Source organism: Nothobranchius furzeri, chromosome 9 (assembly GCF_043380555.1).
Source record: "Nothobranchius furzeri strain GRZ-AD chromosome 9, NfurGRZ-RIMD1, whole genome shotgun sequence".
In the NCBI taxonomy this organism is placed as follows: Eukaryota; Metazoa; Chordata; class Actinopteri; order Cyprinodontiformes; family Nothobranchiidae; genus Nothobranchius; species Nothobranchius furzeri.
The window spans coordinates 23,948,194-23,968,384 of NC_091749.1; positions in this window are offsets into that span (position 1 = coordinate 23,948,194).

Below are 20,191 nucleotides of genomic sequence, written 5' to 3' on the forward strand. Positions count from 1 at the left end.
CGCCCACTAACTTGAGAGCTTTGCTTTCTGGCTTGGCTCTTATTCTCCACAACAGACCAGTTTAGCAGCAGCATCACTGCACTCTGCCCCAATTTGCCTGTCCATCTCCCACTCCCTCCCTCCCCCACTCAGAAAACTCTGAGATACTTAAACTCCCCCATTTAAGCACCACTACCCCTCAACCGCCTGCATTCAGTCAGCCAATTTCCCCAAACCACCCAAATTTGCACCATTTAGCATGTTCTCCTCCACCACCACCCCTCCTCAGCTCCACACGCTCCCTCATTTCCCCCTCTCACTTACATCTGACCAGGTGAGGAGAGAACTGAGGCGGTTTAGGAGCAGGAAAGCTGGAGGACCTGACGGGATCAGCCCCAGACTACTCAAACACCGTGCTGACCAGCTTTGTGAAGTGGTCCTGCACACGTTCAACCTGAGCCTTCATCTTGAGCAGGTCCCCATCCTGGAGAATTCAATTCAAGTTTATTTATATAGCACCAAATCATGACAAGAGTCGCCTCAAGGCACTTCATATAATAAAGATTCCAATTCACAGTTCATTAAGCCAATCAGAAATACTGTGTCCTATATAAGGAACCCAGCAAATTGCATCAGGTCACTGACAAGTGTCAGTGACTATACAGCAATCCTCATACTAAGCAAGCATGCAGCGACAGTGGAGAGGAAAACTCCCTTTTAACAGGAAGAAACCTCCAGATGATCCTGGCTCAGTATAAGCAGCCACCCACCACGACTCACTTGGGATCGAGAAGACAGAGCAGACACACACACACACACACACACACACACACACACACACACACACACACACACACACACACACACACACACACACACACACACACACACACACACACACACACAAAATAATGTGTCTATAGTTCTATTGTGATGTATTAGTAAACGTTCTATTTGGTGAGATAAACTTTATTGTATTTATCCTAGTGAATCTATAATTAAATGGGTAAGCTAGCAGTAACACGTTCAACATCAAGGAAAGCAAAAAGTTATTATCAGGAGAGGGAGAATGTTTAAGTGGTTAGCAGCAGTGTGCTAGACGATGGCCCCCTCCATGTGGCCACCACAGCTTAGCAGAACATCATTGTAGCTTCTTCTGGGGAGAAAAACACTTAGTGAAAAACTAAAGTTAACAGCTGAAATTGCAGAAAGTAATGCAGTTAAAGAGCAGATTGTAGAAGAAAGTAGTAGAGTGTGAAAAGTGGTCAGTGTGTCCTCCAGCAGTCTAAGCCTATAGCAGCATAACTACAGAGATAACTCTGGATAATCTATCCTATTTAGATGTAGGCATGTTGGAGGCAGGGCAAGGGAGAGCCGTCTTTACTGACTGTACACTCCACCTCCCTCTACTCCCCCACTTGTCCTGATTTAGGCTAACAGATTTTAACTACAGGCCCTATCAAATAAAAATGTTTTAAGCCTAGTCTTAAAAGTAGACAAAGTGTCTGCCTCACGGACTAAGGCTGGGAGCTGGTTCCACAGGAGAGAAGCCTGATAACTAAAAGATCTGCCTCCCATCCTATTTTTAGATATTCTTGGAACCACCAGTAAACCTGCAGTCTGAGAGCGAAGTGCTCGGTTAGGAACGTATGGAACAATCAGATCACTGATGTGTGATGGAGCTTGATTATTAAGAGCTGTATATGTGAGAAGAAGGATCTTAAAATCTATTCTGAATTTAACAGGTAGCCAATGTCGGGAAGCTAAGACAGGAGAGATATGATCTCTCTTTTTAATTCTCATCAGAACTCTAGCTGCAGCATTTTGGACAAGCTGAAGACTTTTAACTACATTCTGTGGACTTCCTGAGAGTAATGAATTACAGTAATCCAGTCTTGATGTAATAAATGCATGAACTAGTTTTTCAGCATCACTCCTGGAAAGGATGCTTCTAATCTTAGCAATATTCCGAAGGTGGAAAAAGGAAATCCGACAAACTTGTGAAACCTGGGATTTGAATGACATGTCCTGGTCAAAGCTAACACCAAGGTTCCTTGCTTTGTTCTCGGAGATTAATGTAATGCCATTAAGGTCAGGCGATTGGCTAAGCAGTTTCTTTTTCTGGATTTCTGGTCCAAAGATGAGAACTTCCGTCTTGTCTTGATTTAAAAGCAAGAAGTTTAGAGTCATCCAATTTTTTATGTCCTCAAGACAAGCCTGTAATCTACCCAACCGATTAGGTTCATCAGGGTTAATGAGGAAAATAGAGAAACAAGTATCACTACTGAAAGGTGAGGAGATGAGTGAAATCAGGACAGGCAGCGAGATTTGGACACATTTTAACTTCAGCGATAATTAAAAGGCTGAGTGTGGATTATGCAAAGGGTCCAACGGGCTCTAAGGGTTAAAAGTTGAAAAATGTTTAACTTGCAGTTTTTTTCTCTTCTAAAATAGGTTTTTGTAGTACTTTGCTTCATGTTCAATAAAATAAGTGATTCAAAAAATAAATATTTGATATAATGCATTTTGTAGATTAGTAATTCAATTTTAACACAGTTTTCATGTAATAAGTTCATTTAAGAAAGAAAAAATACGAAGAGTCGTTTGAGAGCTGAAAGCGCTCGCTCGTTTTAATGAGTCGAGCCGTAAGAACCGGTTCTCTTAAAAGAGCCGGAGTTCCCATCACTAAAAGCAGGTAAACAGCATCCCCTAGGACAACTATCCACTCCAAAAAGTGCAATTTTTGGCCAGCAGAAAGCTGGTGTCAAATATAAAACTGGTCAATTTTCTAACCCAACAGTCACTGAAATCTATTAAAGCTCTAGCTTTAACCAGTCTTGGGTTTGGGGTGGTGGTGTCATAAATAACTGCCTTCTTAAAACTTTCCCAACCCTCAAAAATATCACAGTGGTGAATGTAAACATTATTTAAGCGCTATTCATCCCACCGCTAAAGGGTTAATCCAGTTCCAACTCATCTCGATGGAGCTGCTGAGACTTTGGGTCATTCTCTGTTCTCCCGCTGATGCAACAAACCCTTGCATCCATGCTTTCGTTCTTTTTTAAACACAGAAACAGTTTTGTTTACCTGTTTGTAGCTACGGTTTCGCCGACAGCTGCCGGCTTCTTCAGGCTGACGCTGATGGTGGCGCGTCACTTCCTTCTCCGTTTATCTGCGGGCAGCAGAGGACGTTGTCGCCCTCTACTGCCCGCTCTCCCCTCTCCGACGATGCAGTCCCATGCGTGGTCCAGCGTGTAAACTCCGTCGTCCCTGTTCATGGTCCCACATCCACGTCTCCTTATCTCTATTGCTTCCTTGATCCATCTTTTGTATTTTTGTTGTTCAGTGGTTATGATCCGTGTGCTGTCCCAGTCCATTATATGGTTTTCTCTTAAGCAATGATCTGTTACGGCTGACTTTTTTATTGTACTTTCTGCTTCTTCTTTTGCTGCTCTTGTGTGTTTACGATTTGCCTCTTTCTCGCACTCCTTTCTGTGTTCTATTGTCCGTGTATTGAGTTGGCGTCCGGTTTCTCCTATGTATGTTTTATTGCATATTTTGCATGGGATTTCGTAGATGACTCCACATTTTTGTCCAGCTGATATTTTGTCTTTTGGGTGTACTAGTCTGTTTCTAACTGTTGTGTATGGCTTTGTTGGTGTGTTTATGTTGTGTTTTTTCATTGTTGCTCTTATTTTTTCCGTTATGCCTCTGATGTATGGTAGGGTTATCACTGGTTTTGGTTCTTGTCTTTCTGGGTTTCTGGTTCTTTTTTTGGGTTGTTCTTTGCTTTCTGTTTTTGTTTGTTGTTTTCCTTTGTTTATTGCCCATGTCGGGTATCTGCAGGTCTTTAAAGCGTGTTGTATGTGTTTGTCCTCTTGTTTACGGTCTCTCTCTTCTGTTATTATGTTTGCTCGGTGATATAATGTTCTGATTACTGACATTTTGTGTATGGTGGGGTGTTCTGATGTCCATAACAGATATTGGTCTGTGTGTGTTGGTTTCCTGTATGTGTTTATGTTTAGGGTCCCGTCGGTCTGCCTGGTGATTTTCATGTCCATAAATGCTATGCTGCCTTCTGTTTCTAACTCATAAGTGAATTTTATGTTGCCTGTGTCGTCAATATTGTTTAAGTGTTGTGTTAGTGTTTCTGTTTGACCTTTTGGTATGATTTCCAGTATGTCGTCTACGTAGCGTTTCCATAGTTTTATTTTGCAGTTTGTGGGGGCGGTGGCTATGGCTTTTTGCTCTAGGTCTTCCATGAAAAACTCGCACAGGGTGGCTGATAACGGGTTACCCATGGCGAAGCCTTCCAGTTGTTTGTATATTGTGTTGTCGTATGTGAAGTAAGTGGAGTTAGCTACCAGTCCTATCAGTTGTGCTATGTCATCTGCTGTGAGGTTTGTCCATTTATGTAAAGTTTTGTCTTGTCTGATTCTGTTAACTACTATGTCTATGGTTTTTTTGGGTTGGTGTTTTTGTGAACAGAGATGTGACGTCATGTGAGATGAGTATGTCGTTGTCTTCTATTGTAATTTCCTTTAGTTCTTTTGCCAATTCTATACTATTTTTGCAGTGTTGGTCTGTATTTCCTAATAACGGGCTGATGATTCTGCTGATATCTTTTGCCATGTTGTATGTTGGTGTACCTATGCTGTCAACTATTGGTCTAAGTGGGGTGTTTTGTTTATGTATTTTTGGTGTTCCATATATTCTTGGTGTTATGTTTGCTGTAGGAATCCAGTGTTTATACATTTTTTCTGTTATTTTGCCTTTTTCGTGCAGTGGCTTCAGTAATTTTTTCATGTTTTTCTTAATGTTTTCTGTTGGATCTTTTTTAAGTATTTCATATGTATTTTTGTCTTCTAGCATCTGTTTCATCTGTTGTTTATATTTTTCTCTGTCCATAACTACTGTGGTTCTTCCTTTATCTGCCGGTAGAATAATTATCTGTTCATTTTTGGATAAAGCTGTCATGGCTGATTGTTCTTCTTTTGTAATATTGCTGTGTTGAATTTGGCTGTTTTTTAATATCCCAACTATGTTATTTCTGAGTTCTGCTTTCTTTCCCTCATCTGTGATCTGTTGACATGCTAGTTCTGTTGCTACAATAAATTCATCATATGGTATTTCTTTTGGTGTGACTGCAAAGTTTAAACCTTTCTTTAATATGCTTTCTTCTGCTTCTGTTAGTTTGTATTGTGAAATGTTACATACCCATGAGTTTGGTGTGGAGTTGCCTTGTATTTCTCCCCTCTTTTTCTTGTTTATGAGTCTGTTTAACTTCTTTATGTGTCTTTCTTTCACTTTTATGAACTCTTGTTCCTGTTTTTCCATCATGTGTCCTTTAATTAGTTCCTCCATTTGTTTATCAAGTTTGTAATTCCTTTTCAAGTCCAGGTGTCCTCTTTCCAGTTCGTCCTCCACACGCCTCTGTTTGGTTATGACGTTCCTTATCCTCTCCTTGAGCAGTGCTCTCTGTGCTCTTTCTATTATATTTTGTGCTGTCTGGGTCCGGATCGATGTTTTCAGCTGTAGGCTTGTGGGTGTGATGTTTTCGTCCCGGCATCTTAAACAGAAGCGAAGGTGGTTTCTTAGACGTGCGCGTTTCTGGTGTAATCGTTCCAAACGGCGGAAGTCCTTCGTTCCTTGTTGTCCGTATTTCTCTTTGAACATCTTAGGTGTGTTCTTACTGTGTCTTTGTAAATCCATGCTTTCGTTCTTTTTTAAACACAGAAACAGTTTTGTTTACCTGTTTGTAGCTACAGTTTCGCCGACAGCTGCCGGCTTCTTCAGGCTGACGCTGATGGTGGCGCGTCACTTCCTTCTCCGTTTATCTGCGTTGTCGCCCTCTACTGCCCGCTCCCTTGCATGTTTCAGGAACATTTAGAGCATGAGATGAAGCCACACTTAATTATTGCTGACAGTCCACAAAATATGCTGTGGGAATGATGTCCCTATATTTCCTCACGTCTCCTGAATGTTTGTTAACAACATCAAACTTTTGACCCACAAATGAAAAGACAATATATACAGGATACTTTTGAATAAACATCGTAAACAGAGTCTCAAACTATGTTTTTTTAATTTCTCAATACTCTCCATATTAACTAAAATCAAGTCTTTTCATTAATGTGTCACAGAATAAGACTCTGTTAGGGGTTCTGGGATTCTGATGCACTCCACATTTAGAATAGCTGTAGAAACTTTTGATTTTGTCTATGTATCCAATGAAAGATTTATAAAAAAGAAAATAAGTGTAAGGCAAAAAACGAAGAAAAAAAAACCTAACAAAAAAAAATTATTATCAACGACTTTGCAAAAGTTGTTTGTTTATAGTTTTAGAATCAGGGTCAGGGCCGGAATATTTCTGCAAAGGCCCCAGGGCACAATGTGCTTAAGCCCCCCAAGTAAGTCTGCAGTAAATCTATTAGAAGAAGAGAGCCCACTGTCCAACCACAACAGGAATGTCATGAGTCGGGGTGAGTACTCCTCTCAAACATTCCAGCTTCGAGTTGTGTTTCAGGAGAGGGAGGCTTCCAGCTGTGGCAGATTAACAATCAGTTGCACCAGCTACTTAAGGAGTAGGAGAACACACCTCGACGCGGGATGATTACTACAACTCGGTAGTTTTCCAGCCTTCCAATGATCTAGTGTTTTTGTGACTTTTGGGATTTATTGTTTTTTGTAATTTTGTGTTGCTCTCAACTGCCTCAAGAATTTGGATCATCACTGGTGCAGAAACATCTCTGGATTCTGTTACTCACCTGGATACTCACCTTCTACATACAGAAAACCTTCCAGACTCAGCTCACTGGTGTTCTACTCCATCCGCTCCGCTCCGCTCACCTGTTCTCCACATGCTCCCTCTCCTGGACCTACTCAGCTGGACACATCCCGACTCTAGATCTGCCCTTCCCTATACCTCCACCTACCGAATTCCCTGTAAGTCTTTTCTCTGCACCATACCAGTTAAGACTTACCCCTCAGGACTCTCCTTTATCTGCTCTCCCCCTCCTCAGACGCTGCGCTCCGTTCTCCCAACCACCGCTGGAATTTCCAGTGTGCCTTATGTTCTCGTTATATAAATAAACGTTATCATTTAGTTTAAAACCTGTGAGTTGTGTTGTGATTCTGCATGTCCTGGGTTAAGCGCCTTCCCCTGACCATGACAAGGAAGTGATGCAGCAGCCCGTTTTGGCAAGTACAAAAGTTGGTTGTGTAGCATAAGCCTAGTTTATAACTCCTAATGTTGGAATGACATATGGCACACTAATGCTCTGTTAGAAGTGTCCATAAGCCCTTCTTCATAGCACAATTGGAGAATAAACATCACCCTGTGGATTTTAACATCACTCAAGAACTTTTTCTAAATTTAAAGAGGATTATTTGAAAGATTATAGTTACTGAAAAGTTTGCAAAGATGAAAGATCAGGAATCTTTTGTTCAAAAACAAATGTGGTGAGTAACTATTCGTAATTTCAGGTATATAAAAGGTTTTACTAAAAAAAATTCCAGAGTACAGATTTGTGCTATTTTTAATTAATTGAATCACATAAAAGAGCAATATTACTTGGACTGTATGCATCACAAAATAATTAGTGGGCAATAATAATGGATTTATATAGCGCTGTTCTCCTCACCCAAAACACTTTCCATTATTCATGCACTCTCTCATTCATGATGGTAAGCTACTATGTAGCTACAGCTGCTCTGGCGCTGTCTGACATTGGTGAGGCTGCCATTTTGGACCATCGGTCCCTCTGACCACCTCCAACACAGGCAAGTGGGGTGAAGTGTCTTGCCCAAGGACACAACAGCAGAATACCCCTGGCAGGAGCTGGGATCAAACCCATGACCCTCTGATCGCAAGGCAACACACTCTACCATCTGAGCTACTGCTGCCCCTAGGTGTTGAGTTGCTATGACCCACATGACTCATTATGCCAGACGCCACAGTCAGTGTTTCAGAGACTGATGCAGTGTTTCATCTGCAGTTTGAGATGCTCACACCTGTCCTTGTCCTTGTTGGCTTCTGCCTCTCTTCTCTCCTGCCTTTCCACCTCTCAAGGCTCGTCTCCTTCCTCCTCTTTTCATCTCATGGTTCCTGTCCTTGACATCATGTCATCTTGTCAGAAATGTTGTGCATCCACTGTTATTAGTGACATTTTAGCATGAAAACAAGGTAGAATCAGCGTACCATGACCTCTCTACACAATGGCGCAGTAGAAGAATATCGGTGGATCCCTAGTCTAAACTGATCTATCAGAATATTCTAAACTTCATTAGCTGTATTTATGCTGACCAACAACCGGAAAGATCTGTTCGCTTTTGACAGAATTAAGTGACAATTATTCAGTCACAACAGCAGCTGAAATTATTCCAAATCTAATCAATCAGATTTGGATTGAAAAAAAGTTTAAATTTTAACCCAAGATCTGATATAACTGCAGTGGCGGCTGGTGAAAAATATTTTTGGTGGGGCTGTGCTATTTTTTTTTTCAACAAACTTGTGCTTTCTGAGCTTTGTACACAATTTCACTATTTCCTGAATTAAGCACAGCTCTTTTATTTCCTGTCTTACATTATTGGACAAAGGGATTAATCCACGTGTGTCTATTGGCACACTGCCTTGCGGACCAAGGTTGAAAAATACTGCATTAAATTGCACATAAAATAACATGACCATAAATGGTCTACATCCACATTACCGTTTGTGAAACTAACATACTGAAGAATTTCATCACAATAATATTAAATAAACAAGTATGTAACTGATCTTTTGCATACTGTTGGTGAAGCTCTGGATGACCCTTGTGATGTAGACAGAGTCAATGTTCCTCTTCTGCAGCTGGTTGAACAGCATGTCCACATGTGGCATGATCTTGTGACACAATGCCAGCAGAAAGCTGAAATCTTCTTCCTCCAGCATTCTCACAAAGCCTCCTGCCTCTCTCTCAGTGACTGGATCAAAGTCATCCGAGTCTCTGATCATCTGGAAAAATCTGAGGAGGTCACCCTTACGAAAAAGAAGTATACTTTAAGTATATAATTTCAAGTATACTTAAGTGTACAGAAGTTTATTTGCATACTTGTTCTTAAAGTTTACTTAGAAGTATACTCCTTGGGACTAAATTGGGCCACTAAAAGTATACTTGAAGTATACTACAAGTATACTTCAAAGTAATAATTTAAGTTTATTTGTAGTGTACTTCTGATATAATTGAGTATAATTTTCTCTTTGAAAGTGTACTTAAAGTAACCTCACAAGTGTACTTGGAGTGTAGGGCTGTCGCAGTTGAGGAATTCCCCCTGCGGTGATTCAGGGTGGCTTAATATTGCGGTATGCGATATTATTGCAGTCCTTTTTTTTATTGCAGTACTATCTAAACATAATGTTTACACATTTAAAAAAGGTTAAAAATTGCCGTGCCTTCTTTTATAACGCTTTACTGAATGCAGATCAAAGGGCAGTAACAACACAGATCGCAGTAACGTTTGTTTGTCCGACAGTTGGAGTCCGACTGAACTTAAAAACAACAAAATTCAGGAGAAGGTTAAACTTTTAAATGCAAATTTGGCTGCAGCATCTAACAAATAAGAAACAAGTCCCCATTTTGTTTAGTTGTTTAAAATCAAGCATAAAAATTGCATGTACCGGGCGCGCGCGCGCCGGGGGGCGGGCGCACTATCATTTCACTTTCACACACACGAATGACGGTGATTTATAGCTCGGTCACGTCCTTGTTACCCACAAGGAAAACCAGCATGTTAACCATATATGGTTTGAGAGAGGATCTGAGAGGGGAGGCAACATTTCCAGCAACACTGAAAACCCTCTCGGATGGTGCGCTCGTTGCACTTACCCCAAATTCCACTACCTCCGCTCCGGTCCGGCCCCGCTCGCTTCCGAACTCAACTTGCGTGCGACTCTGGCGAGCAAAGGGAATCTCTCCCGGTTGTTGCTCCACCATGTCAGGGGGGTTTCTTTAGGGTGGATGCATTCCTCCTGCAGGTAGCGAGTGAGCTCCAGCTCGGCTCAAACTCTCTTCGGGACGGTTGCAGAAGCAGTGCTTGTCCGGGACTTCAGCAGATCTCCGAGCGTTTATTATTATAATTTTTTTTTTTTTTGCCGCTGGTGGCAGCTCCGTCTCGGCCAAGGACTCTGGCTGCGCAGCAGCTGACGTACTGAAAACCAAAGCGCTCCCAAAGGAGCGAAGTAACGTTTCGTTTTGATACCAGTGCAGCCATCCTTCTCAACATGCATCATTGAGTTGAACCAAGTTCAGTAATCGTGGTGGCCCATGATGCAGCGCGGTGGGCTTCTTCATATTGCTGTCGGGATTTGATGTGGTAGGATGTTTTAGGACCCAAAAATGCAGAAAACCAGATGAATGAGGCAGGAGGTGGATGATGAAAATAAAATCCTTTATTAGGAGTAGTCCAAGAAGCAGGGAGCCCAAACCAAAAAATCCAAAAATCTAAACTGAGTAATCAAAAACTTCAGAGAACTAGAAACACTGGAAAACACTGGAATCACTAGAAGCTAGGAACAGGAACGAGACGAGGCTGACAAGAACAACAAGCAAACATTAATGGACCGACAAGAACACAGAGACAAGGAGGGCTTATATAGACAGGGAGGAGCAATTAGGGAAACAGGAAGCAGGTGTGTGGAGTGAGGCTGGAGGGAAGGCAGGTGACAACAATTATCTGGATGGGGAAGAGAACCAGTGGAGGGCAGATAAACCTAACACTATGTAAAACACAAAACTAAACCTAAAGACTAAGGGAAGAACTCACACAAACACATACACATACTGAGACACACAAACTATGAACTGGGGAACAAGAGGCTGTGGCTATAACTTAAGACACACAACAGAGATGCAGACAAAGGACACATGAGGGCGCTAAGAGAACACAAAAGGGAATCCAGAGAGGGATGGAGAAACATTAGGAGACACATGGGGAAAGACGCAGACAAAGGACACATGAGGGCGCCATGAAACACAAAAGGAGAACCTGGAGTGGGAACTGGAGGGCTGGGGAACAAAGGGACACAGAACATGACAGTACCCCCCCCCCCTCAAGGGCGGATACCAGACGCACAAAACCAGAACAAGACAAAAACAGAAACCAAAGACAAAACAGGACACGAGAGACCACAGGGCGGGAGAGGAGGGCCCGGACAAAAAACAACCCACAAGGGTGGGCGAGGAGGGTCCAGGGACCAGGGGACTCTGGGGGGCCGGCAACGGGGAACCAGGAGATGGGACCGGAGAAGTCTAGGGGGCCGGGGACGGGGAACCAGGAGACGGGACCAGAGGAGTCGTGGGGGCCGGCGACGGGGAACCAGGAGGCGGGACCTGAGAAGTCTAGGGGGCCGGCGAAGGATCTCTGGAGACGGGGATTGTGACTGGAACACTTGCATCTGGGAGACTGGAACTAGGAGACCTGAGAGTTGGGAGACTGGAAGACTTGTGACAGGGGAGAGTGGGACACTTGAGACTGGGGAGACTGTAAGACTTGTGACAGGGGAGAGTGGGACACTTGAGACTTGGGGAGAGTGGGACACTTGAGACTTGGGGAGAGTGGGACACTTGAGACTTGGGGAGAGTGGGACACTTGAGACTTGGGAGACTTGAGACGGGGACATGGAGACGTCCACTTCAGAGCAGGGGCTCGAGACGTCCACTTCAGAGCAGGGGCTCGAGACGTCCACTTCAGAGCAGGGGCTCGAGACGTCCACTTCAGAGCAGGGGCTCGAGGCGTCCACTTCAGAGCAGGGGCTCGAGGCGTCCACTTCAGAGCAGGGGCTCGAGACGTCCACTTCAGAGCAGGGGCTCGAGGCGTCCACTTCAGAGCAGGGGCTCGAGACGTCCACTTCAGAGCAGGGGCTCGAGACGTCCACTTCAGAGCAGGGGCTCGAGACGTCCACTTCAGAGCAGGGGCTCGAGACGTCCACTTCAGAGCAGGGGCCCGAGACGTCCACTTCAGAGCAGGGGCCCGAGACGTCCACTTCAGAGCAGGGGCCCGAGACGGGAGGCGTCAACCTCCGGCCTGGAGGCATTGACGTCTGGACCGGGGGCTCGTGGACGGGCTGGACGGGGGGCTCATGGACAGGCTGGACGGGGGGCTCGTGGACAGGCTGGACGGGGGGCTCGTGGACAGGCTGGACGGGGGGCTCGTGGACAGGCTGGACGGGGGGCTCGTGGACAGGCTGGACCGGTGCGACCTTCAGAATCACCACTGGAACTAGAGACAGAAGAGACATCAGACCAGAGGCGACGTCGTCAGACGAGCCGACATCAGGGGAGGCGACGTCGTCAGACGAGCCGACATCAGGGGAGGCGACGTCGTCAGACGAGCCGACATCAGGGGAAGCGACGTCGTCAGGCGAGCCGACATCAGGGGAGGCGACGTCGTCAGGCGAGCCGACATCAGGGGAGGCGACGTCGTCAGGCGAGCCGACATCAGGGGAGGCGACGTCGTCAGGAGAGCCGACATCAGGGGAGCCGACATCAGGAGAGCCGACATCAGGAGAGCCGACATCAGGAGAGCCGACATCAGGAGAGCCGACATCAGGAGAGCCGACATCAGGAGAGCCGACGTCATCAGGAGAGCCGACGTCATCAGGAGAGCCGACGTCATCAGGAGAGCCGACGTCATCAGGGGAGCCGACGTCATCAGGGGAGGCGACGTCATCAGGGGAGGCGACGTCATCAGGGGAGGCGACGTCATCAGGGGAGGCGACGTCATCAGGGGAGGCGACGTCATCAGGGGAGGCGACGTCATCAGGGGAGGCGACGTCATCAGGGGCGGCGACGTCATCAGGGGCGGCGACGTCATCAGGGGAGGCGACGTCATCAGGGGCGGCGGCGACGTCGCCAGAGGGGACGTCATCAGAGGCGGCAGCGACGTCGTCAGAGGGGACGTCATCAGAGGCGATGACTTTGGACATGTCGTCATCAGAGGCGACGACTTTGGACATGTCGTCATCAGAGGCGGCGGCGACGTCGTCAGAGGGGACGTCATCAGAGGCGATGACTTTGGACATGTCGTCATCAGAGGCGACGACTTTGGACATGTCGTCATCAGAGGCGACGACTTCGGAACAGGAAGGGGCGTCGACTTCGGAACAGGAAGGGGCGACGACTTCGGAACAGGAAGGGGCGTCGACTTCGGAACAGGAAGGGCCGTTGACTTCGGAACAGGAAGGGGCGTCGACTTCGGAACAGGAAGGGGCGTCGACTTCGGAACAGGAAGGGCCGTTGACCACCATCGACTTCGGGTCCAGATGGATGGGCTGGACCGGAGCCTCTTGGACAGGCTGGGCCGGGACCGGAACCTCTTGGACCTCATCAGTCAAAGCAGGACGCGATGCGACCCTCGGGACCACCGCTGGAGCAGGACGCGATGCGACCCTCGGGACCACCGCTGGAGCAGGACGCGATGCGACCCTCGGGACCACCGCCGGAGCAGGAGGCGATGCGACCCTCGGGACCACCGCTGGAGCAGGAGGCGATGCGACCCTCGGGACCACCGCCGGAGCAGGACACGATGCGTCCACCGGGACCACCGCCGGAGCAGGAGGCGATGCGTCCACCGGGACCACCGCCGGAGCAGGAGGCGATGCGTCCACCTGGACCACCGCCGGAGCAGGAGGGTTGCGGCGTCGTCGGCGTGGTTTTTTTTGGCTCAGCTGAGGTATGGAGAGGACACTGGCAGGAACTGAGGAGGAATGACAGCCCACCGGAGAGTAAGTGGTGGCGCTGTCAGGACCTGGTGAGGGTGTGGCGGTGTAACCCATCTGAGATGCTGAGGTGGCATAAGCGACTAGTGGAGGAGGATCTCGGCCAAAAGTGCGGAGGAGCAATGCAGCAAAGTCCCAAAACGACACCGCCCTAAGATCCTCTATGTCAAAGTGGTCAGCAACCCACTGCAAGGCCTTACCCCTCAACCAAAGCACCATATACGACACCTTGTCGAACTCTGAGGATTTCAAGTCCAAACAACGGGCACAGTTCCGAATGAACTCCACACAAAGGTCTGGATCACCATCGTAATAGATCTCCTGTGTACCTGGAGTTCCCGCTGGGTCCTGTGTGGGTCGGTCCATTCTGTCGGGATTTGATGTGGTAGGATGTTTTAGGACCCAAAAATGCAGAAAACCAGATGAACGAGGCAGGAGGTGGATGATGAAAATAAAATCCTTTATTAGGAGTAGTCCAAGAAGCAGGGAGCCCAAACCAAAAAATCCAAAAATCTAAACTGAGTAATCAAAAACTTCAGAGAACTAGAAACACTGGAAAACACTGGAATCACTAGAAGCTAGGAACAGGAACGAGACGAGGCTGACAAGAACAACAAGCAAACATTAATGGACCGACAAGAACACAGAGACAAGGAGGGCTTATATAGACAGGGAGGAGCAATTAGGGAAACAGGAAGCAGGTGTGTGGAGTGAGGCTGGAGGGAAGGCAGGTGACAACAATTATCTGGATGGGGAAGAGAACCAGTGGAGGGCAGATAAACCTAACACTATGTAAAACACAAAACTAAACCTAAAGACTAAGGGAAGAACTCACACAAACACATACACATACTGAGACACACAAACTATGAACTGGGGAACAAGAGGCTGTGGCTATAACTTAAGACACACAACAGAGATGCAGACAAAGGACACATGAGGGCGCTAAGAGAACACAAAAGGGAATCCAGAGAGGGATGGAGAAACATTAGGAGACACATGGGGAAAGACGCAGACAAAGGACACATGAGGGTGCCATGAAACACAAAAGGAGAACCTGGAGTGGGAACTGGAGGGCTGGGGAACAAAGGGACACAGAACATGACAATTGCGATATTTCATTTTTGCGGTTACCACGACAGCCCTATTGGAGTGTACTTCAGATATAATTGAGTATACTTTTCTCCTTGAAAGTATACTTATAAGTTTACTTGTAGTGTACTTCTGATATAATTGAGTATACTTTTCTCCTTGGAAGTATACTTAAAAGTAACAATATAAGTTTACTTGTAGTGTACTCCTGATATAGTTGAGTATACTTTTCTCCTTGAAAGTATACTTATAAGTTTACTTGTAGTGTACTTCTGATATAATTGAGTATACTTTTCTCCTTGGAAGTATACTTAAAAGTAACAATATAAGTTTACTTGTAGTGTACTCCTGATATAGTTGAGTATACTTTTCTCCTTGAAAGTATACTTAAAAGTAACAGTATAAGTTTACTTCTACTAAAATTGAGTAAACTTTTGCCCTTGAAAGTATACTTAAAAATAAACTTTAAGTAACATTATAAGTTTACTTGTAGTGTACTTCTGAAATAATTGAGTATACTTTTCTCTTTTAATGTATACTTAAAATTATACTTAAAGTAATAATATATGTTTACTTGTAGTGTACTTCTTATATAATTGAGTATACTTACAGTTTTGAAAGTACACTTTACAGTAAACTTGACATAATATTCTTTTAGTACATTTAAGTATCTCTATTTTTTCTATAAACACATACTGCAAGTAACATTTAACATCTGTTATTTGCTTACTACCAATACATTTAATTTCCACTATTTACTGATACTTCGTCTTTATGCAGAGAAAAAAGTAAATAAAATAGCTAAGTCATTTTGTTTAAATTTATTAAACAGAGAGAATTAGAACAGAACAAAAACAGACCTGTTTACCAGGATTAATCAAAGATGAGAACGCAAACTCTCCTCCTTGAACCGTCACCTTATCGTGGTGGAGGAGTTTGAGTGCCCTAATGATCCTAGGAGCTATGTTGTCTGGGGCACTTGGTGCCCCTGGTAGGGTCTCCCATGACAAATTGGTCTTAGGTGAAGGGTGAGACAAAGAACGGTTCGAAGGATCTTTCATGGCGGTTAAAACGAAGAGTCGGAGTACCCGGCCCGGAGGGTTACCGGGGTCCCACCCTGGAGCCAGGCCTGGGGTTGGGGCCCGTGAGCGAGCGCCTGGTGGCCGGGCTTTTGCCCATGGGGCCCGGCCGGGCCCAGCCCGAACCGGATACATGGGCTCGTCCAACTGTGGACCCACCACCCGCAGGAGGAACATGAAGGGTCCGGTGCAATGCGAATCGGGTGGCAGACCAAGGCGGGAGCCTTGGCGGTCCAATCCCCGGACAAGAAAACTAGTTTTTGGGACATGGAACGTCACCTCGCTGGCGGGGAAGGAGCCGGAGCTTGTGGCAGAGGTTGAGCGGTACCGGCTAGATATAGTCGGACTCACCTCGACACATTGCATTGGCTCTGGAACCCGAGACCTGGAGAGGGGTTGGACACTCTACTTTGCTGGAGTTGCTCCGGGTGAGAGGCGGAGGGCTGGGGTTGGCTTTTTGTTAGCCCCGAGACTCTCTGCCTGTGTGTTGGGGTTTACCCCGGGGGACAAGAGGGTAGCTTCCTTGCGCCTTCGGGTCGGGGAACGGGTCCTGACTGTTGTTTGTGCTTATGGGCCAAATATCAGTTCAGAGTACCCACCCTTTTTGGAGTCCCTGGGACGAGTGCTAGATAGTGCTCCATCAGGGGACTCCATTGTCCTGCTGGGGGACTTCAATGCTCACGTGGGCAATGACAGCTTGACCTGGAGGGGTGTGATTGGGAGGAACGGCCCACCTGATCAGAACTCGAGCGGTGTTTTGTTATTGGACTTCTGTGCAAGCCGCAGTTTGGCCATAATGAACACCATGTTCGAACATAAGGATGCCCACCGGTACACTTGGTACCAGGGCAGCCTAGGTCACAGGTCGATGATAGATTTTGTAGTCGTATCATCTGACCTGCGGCCGTATGTTTTGGACACCCGAGTGAAGAGAGGGGCGGAGCTGTCAACTGATCACCACCTGGTGGTGAGTTGGATCAGATGGCAAGGGAACATGCCGCGTAGACCTGGCAGACCCAAACGCATAGTGAGGGTCTGCTGGGAACGCCTGGCAGAAGAACCTGTCAAGACGGTCTTCAACTCCCACCTCCGGCAGAGCTTTGACCACGTCCCGAGAGCAGTGGGGGACATTGAGTCCGAGTGGGCCTTGTTCCACTCTGCGATTGTCGAGGCGGCTGTTGCTAGCTGTGGTCGTAAGGTGGCCGGTGCCAGTCGTGGTGGCAACCCCCGTACCCGCTGGTGGACACCAGAGGTTCGGGGAGCCGTCAGGCTGAAGAAGGAGGCCTACAGGGCGTGGCTGGTCTGTGGGTCTCCGGAGGCAGCAGACAGGTACCGGATAGCCAAGCGGGGTGCAGCAGTGGCAGTTGCCGAGGCAAAATCTCGGGCGTGGGAGGAGTTTGGTGAGGCCATGGAGAAAGACTATCGATCGGCTCCAAAGAGGTTCTGGCAAACTGTCCGGCGCCTCAGGAGAGGAAGGCAGCAACTCGCTCACACTGTTTACAGTGGGGATGGGGAGCTGCTGACGTCAACTGGGGCTATAGTCGGACGGTGGAAGGAATATTTTGAGGAGCTCCTCAATCCCACCAATGCGCATTCCGAGGAGGAACCAGAGCTGGGAGGCCTGGGGATGGACTGTCCGATCTCGGGGGCAGAAGTTGCTGAGGTAGTCAAACAACTACACAGCGGCGGAGCCCCGGGGGCGGATGAGGTTCGTCCTGGGTATCTCAAGGCTATGGATGTTGTAGGGCTGTCATGGTTGACACGTCTCTACAACATTGCGTGGTCATCGGGGGCAGTTCCTAGGGAGTGGCAGACCGGGGTGGTGGTCCCCATCTTTAAGAAGGGTGACCTGAGGGTGTGTTCCAACTATAGGGGGATCACACTCCTCAGCCTCCCTGGAAAGGTCTACTCCAAGGTACTGGAGAGGAGGGTCCGATCGATAGTTGAATCTCAGATAGAGGAGGAGCAATGTGGTTTTCGTCCTGGCCGTGGAACTGTGGACCAGCTCTATACCCTTGCAAGGGTGATGGAGGGGGCATGGGAGTTTGCCCAACCAATCCACATGTGCTTTGTGGATTTGGAGAAGGCTTATGACCGTGTCCCCAGGGGCACCCTGTGGGGGACGCTCCAGGAGTATGGGGTGGGTGGCTCTCTGTTAAGGGCCATTCAGTCCCTTTACCAGAGGAGCGTGAGTTTGGTCCGCATAGCCGGTAGTAAGTCGGACCTGTTCCCAGTGAGGGTTGGACTCCGCCAGGGCTGCCCTTTGTCACCGGTTCTGTTCATCACTTTTATGGACAGAATTTCTAGACGCAGCCGTGGTGTGGAGTGTGTCGAGTTTGGTGGCAGGAGAATCTCGTCTCTGCTTTTTGCGGATGATGTGGTCCTCCTAGCTTCATCCAGCTCTGACCTTCAGCTCTTGCTGGGTAGGTTCGCGGCCGAATGTGAAGCGGCTGGGATGAGGATCAGCACCTCCAAATCTGAGACCATGGTTCTCGACCGGAAAAGGGTGGCTTGCTACCTCCGGGTCGGGGGAGAGGTCCTACCTCAAGTGGAGGAGTTTAAGTATCTCGGGGTCTTGTTCACGAGTGAGGGTAGGAGGGATCGGGAGATCGACAGGCGGATTGGTTCGGCGTCTGCAGTGATGCGGACGCTGAGCCGATCTGTCTTGGGGAAGAGGGAGCTGAGCCAGAAAGCCAGGCTCTCGATTTACCGGTCGATCTACGTCCCAATCCTCACCTATGGTCATGAGCTTTGGGTAATGACCGAAAGAACGAGATCGCGGATACAAGCGGCCGAAATGAGTTTCCTCCGTAGGGTGGCCGGGCTCAGCCTTAGAGATAGGGTGAGGAGCTCGGACATTCGGGAGGGACTCGGAGTAGAACCGCTGCTCCTCCGGATCGAAAGGAGCCAGTTGAGGTGGTTTGGGCATCTGGTCAGGATGCCTCCTGGACGCCTCCCCGGGGAGGTGTTTCGGGCATGTCCTGCCGGCAGAAGGCCCCCGGGTCGACCCAGGACACGTTGGAGAGGTTACATCTCCAATCTGGTCCGGGAACGCCTTGGGGTCCTGCCGGAGGAGCTGGTGGACAAGGCCGGGGAGAGGACGGCCTGGAGCTCCCTAGTTGGGATGCTGCCCCCGCGGCCCGGACCCGGATAAGCGGAGGAAGACGAGACGAGACGAGAGAACGCAAACTGTTCTGAACATGACGCATTAATTCTGTCCATTTTGAAAGACTTTTTAAAAATGCCTTTAAAAAAATCAGTCCATTTTATGGATCCACTTGCTTGGTTGTTGATGCCTTTTTGAAGTTTTCATTGTTGCATTTCTTTCGTGTTATTTTTCTTACATCTTGAACACCCAGAGATGGAAACTTCAACTGAGCATGCCCTGTGAACACACAAAGCAAAAAAATGAACACTTGAACTGTTAGGAGAACTCTGACACCACAAAATCTTTACAGTTCGTACACTGTAAACCCGAATAAGTAGGCAGAACTCAAAAAATGTAAGGCAATCAGTTGCCTCATATTTTCTGAGTTTATAAACTCAGATATTTGAGTATATCAGTCCATAAATAAACTTAAATATTTGGAGTTAATATTAAATATATTTTCAAATTATGATCAAATTAAAGTTACCGATTAAGCCAACTCAAACAGAAAATAAAACAAAATTTGAAAGAAACAATTACAAACGCACACTTTTGAAAACTGGACAACAGCAGTGTAGTCTTTCTTTGAGTAGGTGGTTTAAAGCAACATCAGGATGCACATCAATTCAACATTAACAAAATATGAATTACACTAACCACTATCAAGTAAGTCAGTGAGTACTTTATGCCATTTGGCATAAAACCAGTTGAGTATTGAATCGGATTAGCCTATGGGCTAATCCGATTCAATTATTCACGCTAAACTAAAGACACAAATGAGAGTTGCCAGACTCAGAACGGCTGGACGAACAGAGAAAAGGTAAAACTCAACTGTTCCTCCCACTGTCATTATGGGTGACCCCGCGAGGAAAGTTGACCATTGAGCAGGGTTGATGGTTTATCCCTTGAGGTCCACGTGGCAGGGGGGAGGTGGTGCTCACTCCTCACCCCTGCCAAATTACAACACTAAAATACTGTGAAATTAATAGAAACAGCGTTCTGCGGTTCAAGATATGTGCAACTGAGCACTATTTAATTTGATGATAAAAACATTAACAAAATTTGTATGTCTATGCGTGTATTAAATAAAACTTTTCACACAAACTGACAAACTCCCGCAAGCTAACTGAACTTCCT